This window comes from Pseudopodoces humilis, chromosome 2 (assembly GCF_049639895.1).
Source record: "Pseudopodoces humilis isolate 2021_Gansu_Grassland_sample_001 chromosome 2, ASM4963989v1, whole genome shotgun sequence".
Taxonomy (NCBI): domain Eukaryota; kingdom Metazoa; phylum Chordata; class Aves; order Passeriformes; family Paridae; genus Pseudopodoces; species Pseudopodoces humilis.
The window spans coordinates 93,716,534-93,727,368 of NC_142201.1; positions in this window are offsets into that span (position 1 = coordinate 93,716,534).

A 10,835-nucleotide genomic window follows, 5' to 3' on the forward strand; every position below is an offset into this window, starting at 1 on the left:
CCGGCCCGGCCCCGCGCTCCGCCGCCCGCGCCCCGGGAGCACCAGCCGGGAGGGGCGGGCAGGGGCTCCCGGGGGCAGCGGGACCTGCCCGTCCCCTGTGGCGGGCCGGACACGACTCACACACGCGACAGCCGCCGCCCTTGCGGGGTGACCTTCAGGGCGCTGCACAAACGCCACTGCCGCCTCCGGCTCGGGGGACACCCAGCCGCCGGCAGCGCACCCCTGGCCCGGCCGGGTGGGGTTGGGGGGCTCTCCGCCGGGACACCTCTGTGATCACAGGTAACCGATGTGCTTTGGTCCCCTGGTACCATTACAGGACAGTTGAATTAAATCTGTACATCCAAGCCTGCTTGGGTTTACCTCTGAACTTCCTGTCGGGTTGCAATATTGTATTCCACGTATTTTCTTGCCCTTAAGCTGCTGATACATTCTCTGAACTTTAGCTCCATCTTGCTTTTTTTCCCCATAAGGTCTGAATCGCGATGAATGCACGTAAGATGAGCCTTTCCACGGTACTACCTAGCAGGTGCACATTCTGACAGTTGCCTGTGAGAATGACCTAGCCTGCAATCACGAACCACCCAAACTTAACATGCTCTTCTTAGGTCTCAAGAGGAAGTGGTCTGGCAACCATCATTAGATCCTTCCTAAGCCATTAAAGCTGACATTTTGGGGCCAAGTCATAACGGGGCACCTTTCTCCAAGTGATCCATGGCTACAACCCCAACCAGCCCCTGAAGCAACTGAGGGACCTGCTTTTTTAGACCCTCATCCTTACTTTGCTGGAGCCACTCTAGGTCCAGACAGGCCAGATACCCTCAAGCTCACACCATCCATGACAGCGGCTGAGGATGGCTTCCTTAGCCTTAGATGTGCAACCAGACTTCTCAAAGCTGTGAAGACTTGTGGTTTAGAGATACACAGAGGCTGTGTGCCTCGAAGGCTGTGTGTGTTTAACTGGGAGTGCCTGGTTTGGTGAATGCACCATGATACGTTACACATGATCAAAGGGAGCCAGGTGTGCCACGTGGATTTTCATCCTGGGTTAGGAAAATCAGCTGTCAGTGGTGTTTATGTGATGGGAAAGAGCTGGAGAGCCACGGGGAAGGGGATAATTGGAATCTCTCTTTTCTCCTTTGTGTCTGGTCAGAGCTGGTCTTTTAAAAGATCCTGGTGATGGTGGTTGATAACAAAAGCAAACACAGACAGCAGTACCTGATACCTAAGAGAACATCATCTACGCTGCAGGGAGGGCAGTATCAATTACAACTTAAGGCAGCTGTGATTACAATCAAGCCAATAAATACACAAGCACTGCTGAAGGAAAAAACACCCGTTTTTGACTCCCCAGACCACAGTGCAGTTGCTGCTCTTGCCAGCTAGTCTGTTCCTCTCAGCTGCTGGGCTGCAAATCTGCAGTGGCAACTGGGGAGCTGAACCAACTTTCTTTCTACTGCCCTGGGTGCATTTACAGCCCAGGTACGCCACCCTACAAAGGACAGCAGTTTGGGAATTATGCATGGGTATGTGATGGTGTCACCCAAGCATGAAATCTGCTCACCAGACAGCCTGCCCTGCGATGCTATGTCTCGTGTTATCCACGGGCCAGGGCCCAGTTCATCTGCTCTGTGGAAGGAGTAGCACATGAGTTAGATCAGGGCACACGCAACAGCAGCAGTCAGTGGAGGCCTCTCCTTCTTGCCTTCTGCCTGAGCAAAAGGGACATCCAAAACAAAACAGGTGTGGGACATTCGGGGAGGTTCAAGCTGATACCGAAATCAGGGAAGATTTGAGTGGGGATACACTCTAGCACAGCATTATTTCCTATGACCACAGAGAATGAGTTTGGAGGAAGCAACTAGAGAATATCTAAAGAACTGTATCACAATTACACGGTAAATGGCCACCCAGAAACACGATCTCTGAGCACATGCACACCATGGCTATGAGCTCCAGTGCTGCTGGTGGAAGCTGAGCTGTAGGAGCTCCTGGCTTCATCACTATTTGTTCAAGGATCACCAGGAAACTCCCTCCTCTTCCTGCAAGCACCTGTATTTCTGCATAAATACACAGACATGTCTTGGTGGGTTGGTGGTGGCCAGAAGTATCAAATCCCTGTCACTGCACAGGCTGGGGCATGCAGGATGTGCAATGGGCAAAATGCCCTTCATGAGGGTTGCAAACCATTCCTGACAACCTTTTACAAAACTGAAGACTCTGTCCTGTGCATGCTCAGGACATGCACTTTACTTGATGGCTGTGAATTATCCTCTCAGAATGAGCAGAACTAATAGGCAATGAGGTGCCAAATTTTATTCAAATTTACTGTTTGTTTGGCTGCTCAGATATCAATCAGGCAGTCTCTAAGGCCACCACCGTATGATCTGATTTTTTAAGGCGATAAGGGCCTGAGGCAATGTTGGAAACTGCCAAGAACAAAATGTGCAAAGCAATGCATGTCCAGATTAGCCACAGGACGAAGGATGGGGTTAGGGAAAGCTGTGCACAGACACCTAGGAAACAACCTACAGGATGGAAGTTGCTAAGAGTTTATCTCACTGCCTCGAGCATAGCCATCAAAGAGATTTCCTGCTTCCTTTCCATCTCCTGCCTTGTAGGACTGGAAGAAAGCACCTAGAGCAAGGAAAGGTGTCTCGCTATGGGGCAGGAGGATGGACAATTATTTCTAATGTAGCAGTGAAAGAGAAATGGCCAGTGCAGAGCAAAGGAAGGCTTTGTTTGGCTTGATTTCTGCCCCTTAGTGCCATTTTTGGGGGGAGAGGAGACTTTGCTGCTGATGGTCACACACAGAAATTTTGGGCAATGTGTGATCTAGAAACATCTCTGAAGTTGACTGTGAGTGATGCTGTGATGAGCAGCAGGAGAGAGGCATGGCCAGGGCAGGGAGCAGCTCAGGCTGTGGGACCAAGTACAAGTTACAAGGTGCCTGAAGTGTGCAAAATGGCTGCAAGTTGTTACTATTCCACGGGCTGCCACTGCAAACAAATGGGGATGGGCAGGCTTGGAGTGTGCCCAGGAGCTGGGAAAGGGCAGCTGCTTGGCACCAAGCCTGCATCACACACAACAGGTGAGAGAGGATGAGGAACGGAACGACAGTCCTCAGACTGCCATCAAGATGCCAGGTGGCAAACAGCCACTTTATAGCCCTCTGGGGGGCTTGAGGGGGAGAGTAGTGACCCTCAAGAATGGCCCTCAGGGTCTCAGCAAAGCACGTGCCAGTGTTCAGTCCTCATGCCAGCTTTTTGGTCCTGCAGGACACTGCCTTGGGATTGTCCTCCAATTTTCTGCCTGGGAGGTTCAGGAGAAAAAAAACCCATTCAGGGGCTGCTACACATAACACTGGCTCAAGCAGGGTATGTTGTCTCCCAGGACAAAACTGGCTTTCAAGTCTTCCTCCTTCCTCTTCTTGTCCCTCTACAGGTGTGGGGTCATAAGCGATTAGATTTACAGACATATCCAGTTGGTTCTCTGAGCACAATGACTGCACAATTTAAACAGATTAACTGTATATATCTGTGCAAGGTGAGGTAACTGAGGTCAAGGCTTCATGAACTGGTAGGCCCTGAGAAAGTAAATATATGTAGAAATAACCTTCCCCCAAATTCAGACATGGGGATGTTTTAGTTATGATTGGGGTGCTTGCACAGCTCACCCTTGGGAAAATGAGGTGTAGGATAACAGTTGATAAAACAGATAACTGACTCTAAAGAGCAATTATAGATGGAAAACCCAAAAGTGTCTGAGGCAAACGCTTTGAGGCAAAAATTTGCCCCAAACTTCTTTTGCTGAAGAAGAAAACAAACACCAGACCTCAGCTGATCAAGCTAAAGAGGATGGCATCCTTTAGCTGGATTAAATGGTAACCAGGGAATGACAAAGACAATTTTGAGACAAATAATGAGTTGGTTGGAAAGACTACATAAAAGAAAAATAAAAACCGGTAACAGAGCAGGGAGAGGCCTCAGACTGTCAGAATCCAGTCTGGCACATCACAGCTTCTGTGGAGGTCAGATGCAGCAGTTCCCCATCCATGTGACACCACCAGCAGCAGGCATCCAGCACATGGTCTGGGTGCCTGCACCGTGGGGTGCAGCATGTGGGACTCACAATCTGGGAGGGGCTGTGACCTGCTGGTGTCCCTTGCCACCAGCAGGTGCATTAGCTGATTGCAGGGAGTGGCATGGGCACCCCCAGAGCTGGAGCTGGCCACAGCTCCAGTTGGAGCAGGACATAACTGGGGAGACCCGTGCTCCCAGAAGTGACCCCCAAGCCAATGAGAGAGGGCTTGGTGTCCTTGTGTCTGGAGATTAGTTACAAAAGTGTGTTTAGGAACCAGCAGGAATTTATAAGTGTTTTCTATATGTCTAACCTAGAGGTTGAACTGCTGTATTGCTGACAGAGACCCTGAATGTATAGTTCACAGATTGTCCATTAATTACATTCCTTTAGAAATCAATAAATCATTTCAGTCCTGATTTGGTTTAACTTACATGAGCTGAGCCACTTCTCCCTGACACAATGACCAGCTGATGTAGGCTTTTGTCTACAGTTTGTGCAGTCCTGGTGGGAGAAGGCCTAAATGCTCAGTGATAGAAAAAAAAAAAAACATTTCATGTTGAACTGGTGACTACGTGCAGAACAAAGGAAGGGTTTTGGGGTGGACTGGATGGCAGGTGAAGACAGAAAAGGGGGATGCAATAGAGACAATGTGATGTGTGTCTGGTGTTTGAAAACTGGGATAAATACTTCTAGTGGACAGTATAGAGTTCTGGTGATTGCTGCAGTGAAACCTGCCAGCGACCAACACTGCTCTGATGGAGACAAAGGCAGCTTGGGAAGGCAGCAGAAGTCACATCATATTGCCAGAATTTTGCTTTTTGGCTTATACAGAAAAAATTACTCTGATCTCACAGAAAACAATATGAAAATATGGTCTTGCATGAAATCTACCCTGTTTTCCTTGGCACATCTGGGAGTGATCACCACACAGGGAAGCAGCATTAGGCTGGAACTAGCTATGAAGCTACAAGAACACTTGTTTTGTGATAATGGGCACCTGGAACCTTATTGGAGCAGTAGCCAGCTTCCTGGTGTGCAGCCACCAAGCTCAGGCAGCTACATGAGCTCCTGATGCAGCCAGCAGCTGCAAGTCTGGGGCACTGATACAGCTTCACCCCTGCTGGTGCAAAAAAAATTGTCCCCATTTGGCTCCTACTGGATATAGAAGCACTGTCCCCATCACAACAGGCAGCCAGCACTTTCCTGTTCAGGCAGTGAGATGACAGGACTTCACTCTCCACTTGCCTGACCAGAATCCCCTGTATGGGGTTTCTGATGAAGGTTTTATTTGGGCACCAGCCTGATTGTCTGCTCCAGTTAGAGCTCTGCTGTCTCCAGCGCCAGCCGGCCCGGGACATCCAGCAGGAAACCAAGTCAAAGAACAAGAACTAAATAAACTCTAGAACTATTTTGAGGCCTTCTCTAAAAGAAAAAGAAAAACAAAATTTCTAAAAAGAAAAACAAAATCAGAGTGGAAAAACATTTCTATTTTTAGCCATCAGGAGCAAGACTTATCTTAGCAGCCCCACACAGGAGCTGGCAATGGGAATGGTAAGTTAAGGTTCAATTTGTTCCTAAACATCAGTGGGATGGTACATGATTTACGATGCTTGCCAGAGGCCTTTCTCCTTCTCCTCATGGGAGGTCTTTTCCCTGACACTATTTACAGATGTATGTGGTAATTTTAAAGATTACTCCAGCATTTTCCACACTAAAACTTCTTAGCAGGTGAAGATGGACATCTCTGCAAACCAGCGAGCCTGCTGCCCATTGTGGGCTTCTTGGTGGACTTTGATTTGGCTTGGGTTACCTGGTTCCACTGTGACATTCTGCAGTGACCAGCACTGCACCCTCACTTGAAGTGACACGTGACATGTTAAACATATTTTCTCTGGAGAACCCTCTACAGTCCTGGACATCCAATTATTATGACCAAAGAAATCATGCAGCTGTGATGGAAACTGTCTGCCTTCATTTTCCTCGCGTGAATTTGGTGCTGTGGTAACCACTTTGGAGTCTGAAATTCCCTTTTCTCTTTTAGCTGGTCCTGTGTGCTGCAGCACACTACACAGCTTGAGAGGCATTATCATGCAGGCCAAAGGGGGCAGACACATCCAACAGGCGTTTAAAAAGCACTCTTCTTATTATAATTATCATATAATATTTTTATTATAATTAGTAGGAGTTAATAACCTGACCTGTGTAAATGATTTAAAAAGCTGTATGAGCCTCAGCATGTGTTTTTAGATGCTTGTATATCTTGGAAAATCTGCTTTGCCTTTGTGCTCAGATGGCCAGGATATGTTTGACATAGACATTTGCACCAGAACTGTGTCAAAGTGAATCTATCCTACAACAGCATGATGGGACCTGGGCACTTGTGTCACTGGTGCCCACAGATTGATCAGGCATTTCTCAGAATCTCTCACTCCTGGCTAAATAAGACACCACAAGTGATGGCCACAGGGAAGTGAACGCCACAAGCCAGCAGCTCCACTGTGTTTGCCCTAACAATGGGACAGGACAGTGCTGTGATGCTGCTGTTATTGACATAAGGCAATACCTTTGTTTTCCCCTTATTTAAACCCTATTTATCAGCTGAATAACACAAATCCTTGGAGGATATAATCATGACAAGACCTCCAAGTCAGCTAGTTTTGAGTTGCACTTTTTCTCTCATGGGAAGCATCCCCAAAATACCAACATGCAAATATGTTCTTCTGCATGTTAAAAGAATTCCCCAGGCAACCAGGACTAGGAACTGAATAGAAATTCCATTTTCTCCCCACCCATATTTCCTTTTGGAAAAGCAATCACTATTGGTAATCAAAGATTAGCTACCGTCGCCTGATATTCAAAGCACTTCACAAATGAACACCCCTTACCAAAATGGTCTTAGCTAACTAGTTTTGTTACAAGCTAATTTTGGTGACTGCAAGCACATAAGACTGGCAACACCTGGAACACACCAAAGGTCCGTTTAACCCAGTGTGTCTTCTCCAGCTGTGGTCAGTACCAAATATTTAGAAAAAGAGCCCAAGAACAGAGCCCAAGTACACAGTGACCGGTGTGACCTCCCAGGTGCCAGCAGTCTGCCACCTAGGGATTTCCCAAGCCAGGGAGTACCCTGGCAGCTAAGTAAACTGGGTGTAGTCCCCAGCCTAATCTGTGGCTCACTTTGGAGAAGCAGTTTGTATCCGGCACCTTGCACCTCACCCTCCAGCCTAATGGTGTGACTGCAGCCCCTGCAAGTTCACCTGGGTGAGCTTTGGAGGCCAGCAGGGGTGCAGGGGTGATGGAAGTGCCACCACAGCCACACCCTGCACAGAAAGAGCCAGCAGTGGCCTGCCACTGGTGCGTTTCACCAGCAAGAGGGTTCAAAGCTGTCCCTGGTCTGTCTAAGTCACCATTAGCCTCAGGGTGCACACGGATCAGCCTCCCCATGGGGTGTGCAGCTACAGGTGAACCATAAACCTCGGTGGACACACGGTAATTCACCTGATGAGGGAGGTACCTGTCTTACTGTCACGTTGCTATTTGAGCACCCACGCGTCAACACCACCAGAAAACAAACAGCAGCAGGAGTGCACAAAGAGAATCTTTCTCCTTCAGATGCAGCCTCCTAGCACATGGGAATTGCCTCTCATTTTTCCAGCGAAATGACCGGCTGAGGTGGCCTTTGTGTCACCTGTGGTGACTCAACGACTCACAGTCTGTGCTCGCCGCACGAGGCTTGCCACATGGAAGGACGCATTCTGCTAGGCACATACTTAATTTATAAGCGCTAATTAATCACATAATGGATTAGATAGCAAAGTCCCTGGTCTATATTATGTTCGAAATGCCATCTGGAAATAGGCTGGTGTGGTTAGGAAGATGGTTGCTCTCTTAAACTTGATACCTTTGTAAGAGAATCTGTCCCAGCATTATTGATGAGGCAGAACTGTACAATAAAGATGTGTATTTTATTCTTCAGGAGAATGTTTTTGAGATGGCAAACATTTGGTCATTGGGAAGGCTGATCAGTGTGCTTCATTCCCATGGCAAGCAGTGGGATGAATATCCTGTTATAAATGTAAAGCAAATAGTTTACTCAAAGAACTTTAAATGTCATCAGTCTCCTAGAAAATGCATGTCAGTAGTGCTCATGTGACTCTGAAAGCAGTGTGGCTGTTTAATGTAACTTTTGCCTCCACTTAGGCCCACTGGGTGCCCATGAGTGAGAGCAGCTGTCTTTATCCTGACAGCCCTGTTCAGGTCAGGGAGGCTCTGACCTGCCTCTGAGCTGGCAGTCTGAAGCACTGGACAGATACTGCTGTTTCAGTTCTTCCACGTTTATCTCAGGGATCAGGTTTCCAGGAATCTGCTGCAGTTGAATTCCCCTAATGAAATGGCTCAGGAAAGTCACCCACATCAGGCACTGAACAGATCTGCAAATTCCCTTCTCCCCCCTTGACTTCCAGGCTTTACACTAAAGAGTAAATGCACGCCCATTGTTCTGGCCCCATTTCTGGTCGGTGCATGTGGGACACGGGGAGCTGGTGGTAGAAGGAAGAGCAAAGCCAGTGTTTTGCCACCTCAGATATGGCTCCATGCAGGTGACAGCACTGTCCCTGCCAGCTGGCAGGTGTCTGGAGAGGCTGCAGCTGGGAGCCTTGCACAGAGCCACGAGCAGCTGCCCAGAGCCTGCCGCACTTAGGAGAGAGGGCTGTGCACGCCTGGCCCCGTGCCTTCGGCAGAGCAAAGTGCTTTCTAGGCACTGGGGAACTGCTCTGCCAGCAGCACCCTTCTAAGGCAGGGAAGTCCCCATTTCATCAGTGGGAGAAACTGTGGGTTTACCTACATGGATATGCTCCAGAAACCTAATTTGAATGAATTTCGGAAGGGATGAAACTTTTAAAACTTATTTAAATCACATTAAAGCCACATGTGGGCATTTTAGCTTAAGAAGAACATTTGATTTAGCCCACCCTTATTAAAGGTGTCCACTTTAAAGCAGGTGACTCACCTACTTAAAATCCATGCCTCTAGATAACTTAGATGACTTTTCCCCTCCATTTTCTTTTATAAAGAAGCCATTCAAGAGAGAGAAGGGTCTTGTATGGGATTATCTAAAAGAAGTGTCAGGAGCAGAAGTGGGGGAGACCAGACATACACAAGTACTCAGGGAAGAAGATTTTCTCTCCACTTCCACCACTGCAGGAGTTGTTTTCTGCAGATCTAGCACTCTTTTTCTACCCTTTCCACATCAGGCTTTGCAACAGACCCAAACAGGAGAGGCAAGATGGGAAGAGCAAGATAGTGATTGTCTTGTCTGGCTCCAAGCAACACTGTGCAGAAAATTCATGAAAATGCTACAGTCCTTTGAGTCTGCAGTCTAGGGATCATTTATTATGCCCTTCCAGCACAACACAGACAGTATAATTTCATTCCATTACTTCTTCAGTCTGCCTGATAGTTTATCTTTGGCTGAAACATAAAGTCAGGTATTTGCAGCAGTCAAATTTTCCAGGCATTTTGCTGGATACATGTTTTCCATTGAAATCAATTTTGCTTTTAGAAAACTACTCTTTTATAATCTTTTTCCCTCTGACAGACATGCCTTTCTGTGCAAAATCATAGTCCTGCCTTCTTGGGGATGCAGCTTTGGTCTATAAACAGTTTAAAAAACCAAAAGGGGGAACACCAATATTTTTCCAGGGGGGCTGAAATTATTACACCAGAATGAATGTAAATTTCTCCTAACCTCAAATACCTCTCTCTTATTGTCACTAATATGCCTAGGTTCTTGAGGACGTAGGGTGAGTACTTTTCTTTATCTCAAAGTGTCAGCAAAGCCTGCAAGGTTTGCAGGGTGGTCCCAGCCTCAGGCACACCACAGGAGCCAAAAGGAGGATCTGGTGGGCAGCTTCACGGTTTCTTCATATAAAACCCACAGATTTAGCCTTTTCTATTCCCTCACACAAATGGCAGCACGAAGCTGTGAACTGCAGAGAGATGCAGACACACATTGGAATAAACCATAAAAATGAGCAAGACAGAAAAATGGAGACTAGCCTCTCTAGGGTAGGTAATTCACTCTTAAATATTTCAGTCTTAATTCAAGACTTATTTAAGTCTCAAATATAAGACCACCCTCTCTGTGCTGCACTGTCTCAGCATTCTGGGCTCATCAATAATGCTCAGAACACATGAGCAGTTTCCAGTGCTGGATCTTAACGTGACACTAAGGACAAGAGTCACTACTTCTTACCTTTTCCTAAGGCACAAAGCAAGAGATGGGAAAAGTGACTTGGCTTTGCTCACAATGGACAGATGTTTACCAGGGCACTGAAGACAGCAATCACAAGTCAAATTACAGTGACACATGACTCATGGGCCTATCTGGCCAAAGCCAGGGGTCCCCAGCAGAATTGGGCACAGTTGTCAGGTAAAGGTCTACAGACATGATCTTCTCTTGTAACATTCACAGACACCCACCCATCCTGCCTTTTTACTGCCAGAACCCCTGGGGCCTAGACTTTTCCTTAGGCTGCCAGTCCTCCATCTGGAAAACTACAGTGCTCTGACAAGCCCTGTAGAAACAAAGTTTGAGTTATTAACTCATCAGGGACTTGTGCCCAGGCCCTTCTTACAGTACCCTTACATGAACCTGAATAACACAGTGTATTCAACTGAGTCTATGACAAATGCATTTGTTTTCCTAACTTTCTCATTTGCCACAGGAAAAAAATGAAATTGTTCTTTCTGAGAAA